The 15,624-nt window shown below is 49.5% G+C and overlaps 2 long non-coding RNA genes across 2 annotated transcripts; one reads left to right on the top strand and one right to left on the bottom strand.

Moving 5' to 3' along the window:
- Nucleotides 1-4,040: 4,040 nt before the first annotated feature.
- LOC146019457 (uncharacterized) lies at nt 4,041-11,944 on the bottom strand. Its single transcript, XR_014450551.1, has 3 exons — nt 11,796-11,944; nt 6,143-6,229; nt 4,041-4,420 (listed from the first exon to the last, which is right to left on the bottom strand). It is a non-coding gene; the product is annotated as an uncharacterized LOC146019457 (long non-coding RNA).
- LOC146019456 (uncharacterized) lies at nt 6,119-15,009 on the top strand. Its single transcript, XR_014450550.1, has 6 exons — nt 6,119-6,254; nt 7,945-8,031; nt 8,334-8,387; nt 9,730-9,779; nt 12,622-12,671; nt 14,655-15,009. It is a non-coding gene; the product is annotated as an uncharacterized LOC146019456 (long non-coding RNA).
- The last annotated feature ends 615 nt before the right edge of the window (nt 15,010-15,624 follow it).

Genomic DNA, 15,624 nt, shown 5'->3' with positions numbered 1-15,624 from the left:
GAGGGGAGGGGGGCTGGAACAGACGGACGGCGCATACAGTAAGTAACAGCATCAGAGAGGTCGGAGAGGGGAGGGGGACTTGATCACCACTTGCTCCTTTCTCCCTTCAGTAACAGTGCCGCACTGCCGCTGCACTGTACAGGACAAATAGAATGAAAGGGTGCAGGGGGTGCCTGCAGAGCCCTCGGGCCCCCCAAAGGCCCGGGCCCCATAGCAATTGCACCCTCTGCACCCTCCATAGTTCCGCCACTGGAGGTATGCATAGGAATACATCATTAGCTTAACAGCTCAGAAATTTTGCTTTCTGTGATAAATTCCTTGTACTGAACGATTTTACACATTGGTTTTTATTTTTATCTTCCCACATATTCGTTGAGCAACATTCACAGTCACAAAGTCGAGATCACCAGCTAAGAATTTGGGACATCACAGGACTTAATTTTCTTTTCATCATCGGGTCGAAGGGATCCATATTTGTTCCTAACGGACTTTCACTACGCAATGCAAGGAACGTAACACTATTTTGATGGTTATTTTTATTTTTAGGATATTTTATTATTCATTCACTTCTTTTGCGCCAATAGATCACGTTGATTCCACTTATTTTTTTGTCGTATATTGTAGTAGTAGTACGTTTATTTATAAGGCGCCACAAAGTGTCCGCAGCGCCGTACATAGCAAACAAAAAAACAAATTACAAGGTAACGTACAGGGTGTGTTGAAAAATACAGCATAAATAGGGGTATAGCTGGTAGAACTAAAATCAGCATCAGTTCAGAAGTTGGTTCAAAACTGTCGAGGAGACTGAGGATAAAGTAGAGGAAGGGAAGAACAGGACAGGAGGACAGGTGAGGTAAAGAGGTAGGGTGAGTACGTGAGGCAGGAGGACCCTACTCATAAGAGTTAACATACTAAAAGGAGGTGGGTGGACGAACAAAAAACAATAGGAAAGTAGGAATGGATGGGAACGGAGGCAGGATAGGAGGATCAAAAGAGGTTAGGAGGAGGGATAGGCTAGTCGAAAAAAGTGGGTTTTGAGGGAGCGCTTGAAGGAGGTAAGGGAATCAGAAAGCCTGATGGGTGGTGGGAGGTTGTTCCAGTGCAGGGGGGCAGCATGAGAGACGGGAGTGGGAGGAGGTGATTAGGTGAGAGGTCAGTCGGCGGTCATCGATGAAGCGAAGAGGACGGGAGGGAGTGTGGATAGAGATCAGTGAAGAGAGGTAAGGAGCGGTGGAGGACGAGAGAGCCTTGTAGGTGGTGGTGAGGAGTTTAAAGAGAACTCGGAAGGGAATCGGGAGCCAGTGAAGAGATAGACAGAGGGGGAGGCAGAGGTAGAGCGGCGCGAGAGGAAGATAAGCCTAGCAGCAGCGTTAAGAATGGATTGGAGAGGTGCGAGGCGGGTGAGAGGTAGCCAGAGAGAAGGATGTTGCAGTAGTCAAGGCGGGAGATGACAAGAGAGTGAATGAGAATTTTGGTCGCGTCAGTGGACAGGAATGGTCTGATGCGTGAGATGTTGCGTAGGTGAAAGCGGCAAGACTGTGAGAGAGCACGAATGTGGGGGGTGAAAGAGAGGGAGGAGTCAATGATGACACCGAGGCAGCGCGTTTGGTCGGTGGAGGTGATCTCTGTTTCACCAATGCTGATGGAGATAGTGGGAGAAGAGGGGATGTTCGGGGATGGAAGATTAGAAGTTCAGTTTTAGCCATGTTTAGTTTCAGGAAGCGTGGGGTCATCCAGGCTGAGATGGCCGTGAGGCATTCGGAGACTTTGCACAGGAGTGATGGGGATAGGTCGGGGGAGGAGAGATAGATTAGGGTATCATCAGCATAAAGGTGGTAATGAAAACCATAGGAGCTGATGAGGGTGCCCAGTGAGGTGGTGTAGAGGGAGAAGAGGAGAGGGCCAAGGACTGACCCTTGGGGAACACCGATTGGCTGCGGGGTAGTAGGAGAGGAGGAGCTCGGAGTGGAGACGGAGAAGGAGCGTTCGGAGAGGTATGAGGTGAACCAGGAGAAGACCGTGCCAGTTATGCCAAAGGAGCGGAGGGTGTTGAGCAGGAGAGGGTGGTCATCAGTGTCAAAGGCAGCCGACAGATCAAGCTGGATGAGGATAGAGAAGAGGCCTTTGGATTTAGCCGATAGTAGATCGTTAGTGACATTGGTCAGGGCAGTTTCAGTGGAATGTAAAGGGCGGAACCCAGATTGGAGGGGGTCAAGAATGGTGTTGGCAGTAAGGTGGCTTAGGAGACGATTATAGGTCAGACGTTCTAGGAGCTTGGAGGCAAATATTGTGTTTATAGATCAGGAGTTATCTATCTAGGTATCGACTAATCTGAAGGCAGCACTGCACTTAGAACTACGGTCACTAGTCCCTTTTTTCCCAACTTTATAACTATGTCTGAACAAGCTGTTTTAATATGGATGTATTTAGGAAGTGTGTTGCGTGCAAAATGCTCTAGCTGGTGTACCTTTAGTGTCTCAGGTATACCGGTGATCCTGATATTATTGCACCTAATTCTGTTTTCAATATTGTTTATTTTAACTAGGAATAAAAGCAATAAGTTCTTGAATAGAGTTCTTGGAAGAAATTGGGTCTCAGTTGAAGAATGGGAATAACGTGAAGAAGGCGGTATCTGGTAAAAGAATGGGAGTGATGAGGATGATGGCGTCCTGGTAGAAGAATGGGGATGAGAAGAATAATGACTCCCATAATGACCTATAGAGATTATGTGTATAGTGATCCAGCGGAGTAAATGGAGAAGAGTTGAAAGGATCGGGTCCAGACTTTGTGGAACGGTGGAGGTAGCAGGAGACCAGAAAACACAGGGTTAAACTAGACAGATATAGTCAGATTGGATCCGGGTGAAATGGACAGGGGTTGGCAGGAATAAGTAATGCAGAAAGGCGACCCTGTGTCCGTGGCGAAGGACAGGCTGACCGAAGGCACACCGTATGAGCAGAAGCCAGGAGTCTTCCAGACGCAACCAGCATGAAAGAATTTTTGCACTGACACTGATCAGCCTAGGCAGATCCCCTATGTAGGTAGAGGGTGGCTTCCGTTGGCTGTCAGTGCAGGAGGCAGGGAAGAAGGCTACCTGGCCAAATCACCTTGCTGCCCTCACTAAAGATGGCAGAACTGGCCTCCCAGCTCCTGTCCCTCAACCAGTGCCAGAAACCGCCTCCCAGTAATATGGATTGCCTCTCCGCTGGCGATCACCAACGGGGGGCATTCTGGCGATCCCCGGCGCTGAATGAGAGGCGCTCCATCTATACCTCCTCTTATACCCATACACCTGACACATTTATACACCCATATACCTGTATACCCCCAATAGACTTGCCACATGTATACCATGTACTGCTATAACCACACACCTGCCACATATATACCTCCCCTTATACCCATACACATGCCATTATACCATATACTATTATACTAGCTATACCTCCTCTTATACCCATACACCTGGCACAAGTATAGCTATATCTCCTTATATACATGCACCTGCCACATATATACCATGTACTATTATACCAGCTGTACCTCTCCTTATACACCGCAGTGCACCTGTCATCAGCCATTATACCATGTATATACTATGCATTATACAAACCTCCCCCACCACCCCACCATCGGTCCCACACCCAGAGCACCCCTGCAACTGCCCCTCACTCAACCGGTGCACCCCCGCACCCCACTAACCCACACGGTGCACCCCTGCACCTTCAACTCCTCCACCCGCAGTGTCCACGCACCCACCACTCGCCCACCCACACCACTCCCAATCAACCTCCCCCCCACACACGGCACCCTCGCAACTGACCCTCACCCACGCCACCACCACACCCACCCGCCACTCCACCACCTGCAGCACCCCTACATCCACCTGTGAAAATATCACGCCCGACCCTCCTGCACCCGCAGTATTTCCCCACCCGCTCCTCCAAACTATATTTCACACAAAAAAGGCGTTCACAGGTTAAGGGGGCGCAGTATAGTAATATTTATTGTATAAACTTTATACTGGTCACAATGCCAGTTTCTACAGAACTGAAAAAAAAAACAGTACTGTTTTGTAAGAGGGGTTGGGAATATTATGGAAAGTTGCAGGTACACAGTTGGTTGAGCAGCAGAATTTTCTGGGGTAGGTAAATTAAAGTAAAAATGGTGGTGGTACAGTTCATCTGCAAGTGCAGACAGAGTCACGATGGGGGCAGATACAGTGTATCTTGCTGGGTCCTCCTTTTGTCCTTCAGTCCTCTGTGTGTCCCATGACGATTTTCCTTCAGTCACGGCTCAGTCGGCGTGGTGACCGCAGAACCAGCCCGGCTTCACAGTGCTGACAGGGATAATACTTCCATGTTGCGGTATTGTGAGATCCCGTCACCAGGTGCAATGATGTGGGTGAGTTATTTTGTTTCTGTGCAGGGTAAATACTGCCTGCTTTATTCTTACACTGCAATTTACATTTCAGTTTGAACACACCCCAACCAAATCTAACTGCACATGTTACATCTACCCCACCTGCAGTGCAGGGGATACAGTCGGTTGGTCAACCAAAAGATGGTCGACAGTCATTAGGTCAACACCACTAGGTCGACATACTGCAAGGTCGACATGGGTCTAGGTCAACATGGGACAAGGTTGAAAGGTCATTAGGTCAACACAAGCATTAGGTCGACATGGTCTATGTCGACAATCAAAAGGTCAACATGGGGTTGTTCACTGTTTCATGCCCTACCATCCACTAGGGTGTGGTGAGCGAATAAAATAGTGTGCCGAACGAGTGCCAGGGGACATGGCGCTCTTAATCCTGTGTCCATGTCGACTGTGTCAACATTCGGGTCAAAAAACAGTCAAAACCCCCAATGTCGACTTTTTGACTGTCGACCTAGACCAGTGGTAGCCAACTCCAGACCTCGAGAGCTACCAACAGGTCACACTTTCCAGACAACCTAGCTGCTGCACAGGTGCACTCATTACTCTCTGACACAGTTTGAAACATCCACAGGTGGAGCTAATTACTTCACTTGTGATTCTATGAGGAGATTTGGAAAACATTAACTGTTGGTAGCTCTCGAGGACTGGAGTTGGCTACCCCTGACCTCGACCATGTCGACCTAATGCTTGTGTCGACCTAACGACCTATCAACCTTGTCCCATGTCGACATAGACCCAGGTCGACCTTGCAGTATGTCGATATAGTGGTGTCGACCATCTTTAGGTCGACCATACAATCCATACCCCAGTACAGCATGGTTTTGTCCATTAAAGAAGGAGTTTGCTTTTGCAAACCAACCAGAATCATCACCATAATCTCAATAATATCAATGATTTTTAAACAGTACCTACAGATGGAGTGTCCCTTGTCTTTGCTCGGCTAGCGCCTGGCGGAGGGGGACTCCATTAAACTGGGAAGCATGTGTGTCTCACGCGCACGCATGTCCAAGTCTCTCGGTGGCTGGGCGCCGGGACCCTGTCCGTTTCCTCTTCAGGGAGATGGGCAGGGTTAGGGGGGGTGCGGGGAAGCGCCGGAACGGGGTGGTGAGGACCAGGGGGGAGCTCCGTCGCCACAGGGCACGCAGGCATCTTGTGCACGCGTGCCCTCTGGTGGGAGCTGGCAGCTGTCGGAGACTTGCAAAAGTTTCACCAGCCCCTGCCTAAACAAGGGACGTCTACATCTGTATAGGTGGATGTCAGCAGTCTGCGCAGACATCTTTATTATGGGCTAACTGCCTTTAAGCCAATTAACATGCCGATACTAGCTTTACATTTGATGGCAGTGTGATATACATATACTACACAAGACCATTTTGCATATATTTATACTGTAATTGTCTTTCTTTTGGACATTAATGTCACCTGTCCTTCTATATTTTCTGACACCTTATACCCAATGGTGGCCCCAGGGGAGCGACTGCAGTATAGTGAAAACTCAAATAGAGGAGCAACACCAACTGCCACCAAACATTGGTGTCCAGGACTCACTGGCAGTTGGTGCAGATCCCCTAACTGAATTTTGATCTATGCTGCATGCCCAGGGGCCACCACTGCTTATACCCTTTAATATATGAGGAGATTACATGGTTTTATGTATTGAATAGAAATGACAAAAGAACACCGATTCAATATGAACACTTACTGGTGGCTGCTTGGTCAATGAGGCTGTTGTGATGTCATAAGAACACTTCCTGCACAGTCCAGCTTGTAGCGGCCATTTCTGCTGCACCTTCAGAGGAGAGCACAAGTGTCATGTAAGTGCTATTTACTAGGGTTACTACTGTATACATGGTTAGTAAATGTATGCAGAAACTACAAATAGCACAACTAATAATCAGAATATAACTGTATTCAACTGTAAGTAGTAACAAAAGCTAAATGGTTTGGGGGAGACATAACTATAATTCCTCTCGCCCTTGCCAGCAATGTATACCATACTGCCTATTATTAATAACATTGGTGGGCAGTGGCAGCAGTAACATATACAGTATATTGCTCATATATTTGTACATGTTACAACCTATTTTATTAATAAACATTGGTGGCCAGTTGTGCAAATACATACATTGTTGTCCTGTGCCAGCACTGTATACAGTATATTGCGGACAGTAATGATTCATATTGGTGGCAGTGGTTTATTTAGCTGCTTTATTATTATGGGAAGCTGGAGCTTGCTGCGGGCGGGCACTGCTTCTTCTCCCTGCTCCATGTGGAGTGACAAAACGGAGCAGGCGGTCAGCCAGGCTATGTGGCCGAGCGGTGTACTGTATGCTCTGTGTGGGGCAGGGCAGGTGGGGGAGCAGGGGGAGGGAGTGGGGCAGTCAGCAGGGGCAAACGCAGGATTTTCAGAAGGGCGTTTCCAGAAGGGCGGAGCAAAGCACGGAGGTGGACACTTAGGTGACCCAATATATGCCTGGTCAGTTAAAGTGTTATGGATAGACCAAACGTATATGAATAATAATAATAATAATTTTCTGGTGGGAGGACAGCTTGCTTGACTGCAGATACCTCCAGTTCCCGGAAATAGATTTCTTAGATTTTAATGGAATTAAAAACTAGAGAATCCCACGTACCAAATGGTATTGGGAACTACTACTACATACCAGGTGTGTGGAGCTGGAGCAGTAACCAGCTGCTGGAAGGCTGATATCTCTGGTTCTGGGAAAGGTAGAGACAAGCTACTGTGTCCATCAAAGGGGGAGAGTCCCAGCTTTTGGAATATACCCTCAGAAAAACTCTAATGCTGGGTACACACCAGGACGACTAGGGCCCGATCCCCACAATCTAGATCCAATTCCGATCAATTGGATGTAGATTGTGTGCTGATTGGGCCCTTTTCTGACCTGGTGTGGACCGATACCGATCCGATGCACGGTCCCGCGGGTCGGTCGGTCATTATTGAGATCCTATCTGCTGCAGGTAGGATCTCAATGACGACCATACAGCCGGGTGCGGGTCGCCATCGGATCGGACAGACAGAACCTGAAATATCTGACTGGGAAGAGCAATTACCAGGCTTGGATGGAGGCCACTGATTTGAAGTCAGATATCTCCGGTTCCCAAGGGCCAATTTTTAAAATTCTTGTACCCATGGAAAGAGTGGACCCTCAGCTTTCAGCCTAGGGCCCTTAGACACCTGGGGGGTTTTCTGGGTACTCAGAACCCCCCCCCCCCTCCCCTGCATGCATCACTGGTCAGCTGGGATAAAAGTGTCTCATCCTTCAGCTCGTCATCCATACACACACCCTCAGCAATGATGGATGAAAAATCACCCATCATCGCTAGACATGCTGGTAATACCAGCCAACAAATGATGCGGGAGCAGGCATCACTGGGGCATACACACTAGGCGATTTTCAGCTGAACATCGCCTAGTGTGTATGGGCCTTTACTTTCCACTCTCCCTTGTGGTTTATTATATTGAATTAACTCTTTCCTTTCCAGATTACTAGCTCTACAGCAGTGTCCATCAACGCTTGTGGGTAACCTGCTATATAGTAAAACATCTATACTGCATCACCAATTGGAAGGGTAAGTTTTTCTTTCGATTACACTATTAGAGAACGGTCCTTTGTGGTGTGGGGACTTCCGGGTTTAGGGACTGACAGGAGTTGTTTTGCACATGAGCAAAGGGGGCATATGCACTGTGGGGGTGCTGGGAGGGATCAGATTGGAACCCTCTCAGTGGGAAATGTCAATAGAACCCCTTCTATAGATGCTGTAAGTGACCAAACCATTGACTGCGGAATAGGCTTTGCTGCTGCCCCATGACTTATCCTACTCCAACAAATGTGTTCATATGTATAATATTACTGTTCTCTTCCATCCAACAGCTGTTAGAATGGATCGATCATGGATGTGGAAGGCATTTAAGGGGTTCCTTGCCGGTAAGCAAAGTACTTGAAGACATGAAGCTGATCCCTTTTCTGATACATAATATTATATATCTATCATTGGAGCAGGTCAGAATGTTGACAACTAGAAGCAGGACGGTGTTTTGCCGGACCAAGAATGCCGACATGGTAGCAATGCAGTTTGAAGCACTATGGGCCTGATTCAGACTTGATCACTAATCTGAGAAGTTGCAGTTGTCTGCGAGTAGATCGCTGCCACCTAGACAAAAATAGAAAACGCCCCGTGCAAATGAATTGCGAAAGGATCACTAATTACTATCAGGAGCCTCATCCCAACAATCGTTCTGTGACTGGTTCCTAGCTGCGAGCGGAGGCACCTTGTCATGTGCGCGCTGCGGCTGTGATGCATGCACAATGTTCCAACAATCGCTCAGTTACAACGCATCTGAATCAGGCACAATGGCCGCTCCCCACACCCACTTTATTGGCCCATTAGCGTGAGAACGCCCAGCGTTCTCATGGGAATGCCCATGAAACATCCTAATGGGCCGCCCCCCATGCCCTCTGCTCGCAAGGAAGGGTGGGCACACCCAGTGAACAGTTTGTTTGACGTGGCCGCATGCACATTGACCCTGTGCGAACGCACATGGACCTACGAACGGACCTGAGTAAGGTCCAATGGAGATTATTCTGGCTGATTCGCTCAGATGCAAATTCGCATTCTTTGCGAATCAGCCAGATCCCGCCTTGCGAATGGTGGTACATAAACATGCATTCGCGCAGCCTGTGGTCTCCGAGCAACCTTACATCTGCGTGCACATTCTGAGGGAAGTGCGCGGACAGTTCACATTTGGTGATGTCAGCTGCCCGCCCCCCTCACCCGCGTCATGCCCATGAAATGCTGAGCGTTCCCATATGCTGTTGGATCGACCTGCCAACCCCCCCCCCTCCCCCGCGCGCCCTCCACTCGCAAGGATGGGTGTGTGCACCCTGCGGACAGTTTGTGCGTGTTTCTGCACATGCGCATAAATGACCCTGCGCATGGGCAGATGCAAAACATTGGACCCCTTGGGAATGAATGGGTCTGTACGAACGGACCTGAATAAGGTCCAATGTGTGGCATCTTCCCAACATGACCTGGCCCAGGAGGGGTAACTGCTCTTCTGGAATTCCCTGTAAATGTATGATCGCCCGACACAATGGTCTCATCAATTAACTAGGGAATTAAGAGGGAAATCCAGGAACAGAGCATTTGTCTCTCCTGGATCGGGTCATGGTGGGAGCCATGTAATAATGTATAGCCGCACTGCCCATACACAGGCATCTGGAGAAGCCAAGGAACCTGAATGACTCTTATTTTGCTTTTTATCTACAGAACTATTACATCTGGCAAGAAAAAGTGCTCCCAACGTGGCAAACAAACTGGTACGTCACTATATATCTGCACATCACATTAGGAATATGCCCTCTTGTATACCCTAGATCAGGGGTGTCAAACTCAAATTCATCGGGGGCCGCATCAGCAGTTTGGTCACCCTCAAAGGGCCGGTTGTATCTGTAGGACTATGTGTCCACTCTTTATTATCATAAATTATTGTCACTGCATTCAATTATTACTGTTTTTTGTAATAATGTAAGTAATAACTAGCAGGGAGATTGGCTGGGGGCCTGGGACAGGACACAGTGACGTGACGTCAGATCGCCCAGCAGGTGACCTGGGCCTCTGGGTTCGCAGGACACTCGCTAGAGTTCTGGACTGGTGGTGACAGTGGGACAGATAATGATAATGACCCTGGACACAGGCAGCCGCACTGCAGATTTGTGGGCTCAGGCTGCGGCTGGGTGCTGCTGGCCTGGCTCTCTGCCTGCCCGGCCACTGACTCTGGACTGGACAGACTGGTCTGGACAACAAGAGACAACACAACTGTGCCCACCCCACTGCCGAACTTACAGTAAATATACTGAACCAACTGATGCCACTGCTGCGCAGCGCTGCACCACAGGCAGGAGGCAGCTCACCGCCGGGCCGGCGTCCAAGTCCGACAGGCAGCCGCAGCAGCATGCACGTCACGGTGCCACTGGCACTGCTGTCAGGCGGGCGTGTGTCACACATGGCAGCGCCGTAGCCGCTGCCCGCAGGTGGAGCCGGGGAGGAGTCAGGCACGTCACACAGTGACACTAACAAGTCTGTGTCCACTGTCCTGCCTCCCTCCTCCTCCCAGCGAGCGCCGCGGCGGAGTGACTGTGTCACCCGGCTTCCTCACGTTGTTAGGTATGTCTCTCAGTCTCGAGTCATCATGTGAGTGTCACTGAATGTGATGTGACACTAACACTGTGATGGCTTCCCGCAGTAATGTAATCGGCGCCAGGCGGGGGTGGGTGGCGGCGGCTGCGCGGGCCACATGACGAGGTCTGGCGGGCCGGATTTGGCCCGCGGGCCTTGTGTTTGACACACGTGCCCTAGATGATAATGGTTGGTGTTGGGGGTCTGTGGTACATAATTATCGATCACTACAAATCAACATCACACGATTACTGTATATCACCAAAGGCAACAATACAGTAATTACGGCAGCCACGGGGACCCACCATCGGCAAGTGCATACACACTTGCCAATGCTGGCAGTGGGAAAAGCAGTAGCGGTGGTAATTGGGGTATGGGCAATTGGGGTATGGGCAATATGGGCAATTATGTCGACCTTCATTATACATATGCATTAAGTAAAAAATGGGAATGTCGACATCAGTCGGCACATGTTGGCTCCAAAAAAACATGAAAAACCTGCATCAACCTTTTGACTGGTGACCTTCCCATTGTCGGCCTGATGCATGTATCAACCATATGACCCTGTCGATCTAAAGCCATGTCGACCTAATGAAGCTGTCGACCTTCAGTGGTCGACCCAATGTGTGATGACCTTAATAGTGTCGACCTAGCGACCGTATACCGGTAATGGGGGGAGCGGGGGCAATGATGTATTCTGCATCATAGACCCTGTTAACGTTCCGCTCCTTCATCTATAACAGAAGACAGGAGCGTGCGTCGGCAGTCATTGCAAGCATACAGTACACACTGGACAATATAATGAACGATATCACTCAGAAGTGTCAAAGTTAGCAAAAGCGCTCATTATACTGCCTAGCAATCGGGCAGTGCGATAAGTAGCCATAGGCTACAACGGGCTATCGCCACATTAGAATGGCGATAGCCCAGGGCTGCGATGCCGGGCTGCCCGATGTTGATACATCGGGCAGCTTCGCATCCCCCATAGAAACCTATGGGGGATGAGGCCGGCGGCACTGCAGGGGGGGATTGCAGCAGGTCCCCTGTGATACATTTAGGTGATACTTAATATTTGCGGTTAACCCTCGAAAACGTGTGTTTTCGAGGATTTAGCTGCAAATATTGCTTGATAAATGGGCCCCTCAGTCCTCACTCACCTCCATCTATCCATAACTCTCCACCGTCCCCATGCCAGCCGGCTCAGGACACTGTATAGACTCTGTGCTGTACTCCTTACTGCCTCCTGCAAGCACATGGGGGAAAGGAATCATGGACTGCACATCCTAATTACACGCATATCATGCTGGGACTTGCAGTTCTACAAAGAAAGAAAAATACAGAGATGATACACATCCACAATAACTATAATAAGCTCTGCTATCTGATACTGAGCAATATCAAGGTTCTTGGTATATTATTTGGCCAAGACATAATCGCCCAACAACCAGAGTCTAGGTGACCTCTGGTGGGTTCCTAATGCTAAGTTTGAATTTGAGACCTCCAAAAGGTGGGCAAAATAAGTCATACAATCTATATTCCCTACCAAATGTACATGCACACACATTCACTCGGGGGTTCGTTTCTGTTGGGAGCCAATTAACTAACTAGTATAATTTTGGGGATTGTGGGAGGAAACCGGAGTACCCGGAGTAAACCCACGGAAGCACGGGGAGAATATACAAACTCCGCACAGTTAGGGCCATGGTGGGGATCGATCCCATGACCTCAGTGCTGTAAGGTAGTATTGCTAACCATTACACTGTCCGTGCTAATATATATAATAATAGAGTAAAGAATGACACCAGCTGCCATTAATGCCTGCAAATATTAAAGTATATCAGGACATTGCAGAAATAAATTGCTGATGTCCTGTATGGGGGGCATTAGTGTAACAAACCTGTAGAAAACTACATTATCAGCTTGTACTATTGGTTAGATGCTCTGCTCATTCTAATACATCGTATTCTCTTCCATGTACCACAGAGATCCCTCTGGAAGCAAATGCCATCTCTCTTCGAGGCACTTTTCATGCTGTAAGTAACTTTCATATCTTCTGATTGAACATGTGACATGGTGACAGGTGCAGGGGTAGGTGGTGTGACTGGGATATATGATGTAGATGCTATATAGCAATGCCATACAAACACTGGATGATTATGCAGCTGCAAGATGTTATGCTGGGTGCGAATGTGCATATACATACAGTATATAACAGTAACCCAGCTACTACTGTATGAGGCACCCAGCCCTGACACTACAACATAGGGAACACACAGGGTGCAAGCCTCCAACCTCTCACCCACTCACACCAGGGCCCTGTAACCCAGCTACTACTGTATGAGGCATCCAGCCCTGACACTACAACATAGGGAACACACAGGGTGCAAGCCTCCAACCTCTCACCCACTCACACCAGGGCCCTGTAACCCAGCTACTACTGTATGAGGCACCCAGCCCTGACACTATAACATAGGGAACACACAGGGTACAGGCCGCCAACCTCTCACCCACTCACACCGGGGCCCTGTAACCCAGCTACTACTGTATGAGGCACCCAGCCCTGACACTATAACATAGGGAACACACAGGGTACAGGCCGCCAACCTCTCACCCACTCACACCAGGGCCCTGTAACCCAGCTACTACTGTATGAGGCACCCAGCCCTGACACTATAACATAGGGAACACACAGGGTACAGGCCACCAACCTCTCACCCACTCACACCAGGGCCCTGTAACCCAGCTACTACTGTATGAGGCACCCAGCCCTGACACTATAACATAGGGAACACACAGGGTACAGGCCGCCAACCTCTCACACAAGGGCCCTGTAACCCAGCTACTACTGTATGAGGCACCCAGCCCTGACACTATAACATAGGGATCACACAGGGTACAGGCCGCCAACCTCTCACCCCAGGGCCCTGTAACCCAGCTACTACTGTATGAGGCACCCAGCCCTGACACTATAACATAGGGATCACACAGGGTACAGGCCGCCAACCTCTCACACACTCACACCAGGGCCCTGTAACCCAGCTACTACTGTATGAGGCACCCAGCCCTGACACTATAACATAGGGAACACACAGGGTACAGGCCGCCAACCTCTCACCCACTCACCCCAGGGCCCTGTAACCCAGCTACTACTGTATGAGGCACCCAGCCCTGACACTATAACATAGGGAACACACAGGGTACAGGCCTCCAACCTCTCACCCTCTCACACCAGGGCCCTGTAACCCAGCTACTACTGTATGAGGCACCCAGCCCTGACACTATAACATAGGGAACACACAGGGTACAGGCCGCCAACCTCTCACCCACTCACACCAGGGCCCCGTAACCCAGCTACTACTGTATGAGGCACCCAGCCCTGACACTATAACATAGGGAACACACTGGGTACAGGCCGCCAACCTCTCACCCACTCACCCCAGGGCCCTGTAACCCAGCAACTACTGTATGAGGCACCCAGCCCTGACACTATAACATAGGGAACACACAGGGTACAGGCCTCCAACCTCTCACCCACTCACACCAGGGCCCTGTAACCCAGCTACTGCTGTATGAGGCACCCAGCCCTGACACTATAACATAGGGAACACACAGGGTACAGGCCGCACAACCTCTCACCCACTCACACCAGGGCCCTGTAACCCAGCTACTGCTGTATGAGGCACCCAGCCCTGACACTATAACATAGGGAACACACAGGGTACAGGTCACCAACCTCTCACCCACTCACACCAGGGCCCTGTAACCCAGCTACTGCTGTATGAGGCACCCAGCCCTGACACTATAACATAGGGAACACACAGGGTACAGGCTGCCAACCTCTCACCCACTCACACCAGGGCCCTGTAACCCAGCTACTACATAAGCTAGGAGAAGTGTAGTGTTATACCAGTGCCTCTCCCTCACAATGTAGATTTGTGTGCCCTTCTATGCTGTGTGTATTGCGTACATGACTCCCATGGCCTGTCTCAGTAACCAGGATTCTCTTCTCTTTACAGGGGTGATCACTCACCACCAGTTATTGCAGTAACATCGCAAATCTCCTATGGATCCCTGCTGGCCGTGGTGGTCCCAGTCCTGTATTAGGAACGGGCTTCGGATGGGGTATAGCGAGTGACAACTGTCAAGTAACATCTATAGGGTAACCGCTGCCACAGAATTAGGGGGTTCCATCCATCATCTGGGTCACTGGGGGGTTCAGCATAATGGGGAGCATGTGGGGTCAGTAAGCTGTGACCCTGTGATGATCATTTGGGTTCCTTGTGATAATCATTTCTGAGTCCCACACCAAGAGAGCAGGTAATTCCCCCACAGGAAATAACCTGCCCTCTTGGTGTGGGTGTCAGGGGTAGATGTATGAAGCAGCGATAATGGAGAAGAAGTGAGGTAGAGGAGTAGTGTTGCTATGTGACAATTCTCCTTTGGCTCAATTCTCCTCCATTATCACTGCATCATACATCTACCTCTCAGACAGTTGCGTCCAACCTTTTTTGTAGGCCCTACGGATCATCACAGGGCCACAGCTTCAGACCAACGAAGACATCCCATGCAGTGATCCAGGCATAACACCAGTCCCCCCCCCCCTCCTTCCCATCACAAGTGTCTCAGACAGAACCCCTACTCATACCATCAGGCAGCGGTTACCATAGTAACCCTCACCAACAGACAAGCTATACCCCGTCCCGGAACACCAGCAACATAACATCTGCCACCATGGGCCAAGTGTATGCGGCTTCTTACCACCTACAGAAGCATCAATAAAGCATAACCTCCATATAATATCTGTGTAACGCCTGCTTGTGCTAAAGCTACTAATAACAAGAGTAGGGTAGTGGGCTAATATTTAAGGTATTTGCATTCAGTAATAATCAGAGATTACTAAGACACATCCACGCCATGTCCCTGCATCCGGGCTCCCAGTAGGAGATGCTAACACCAGGCTTATTATATAACTTTGAGCTTTGTCAT

The sequence above is a fragment of the Crinia signifera genome, chromosome 7 (assembly GCF_055691185.1).
Source record: "Crinia signifera chromosome 7, ASM5569118v1, whole genome shotgun sequence".
NCBI classification, from domain to species: Eukaryota; Metazoa; Chordata; class Amphibia; order Anura; family Myobatrachidae; genus Crinia; species Crinia signifera.
Note: the sequence above shows the minus strand (reverse complement) of the source record. Positions and strands in the feature narration are given on the sequence as shown.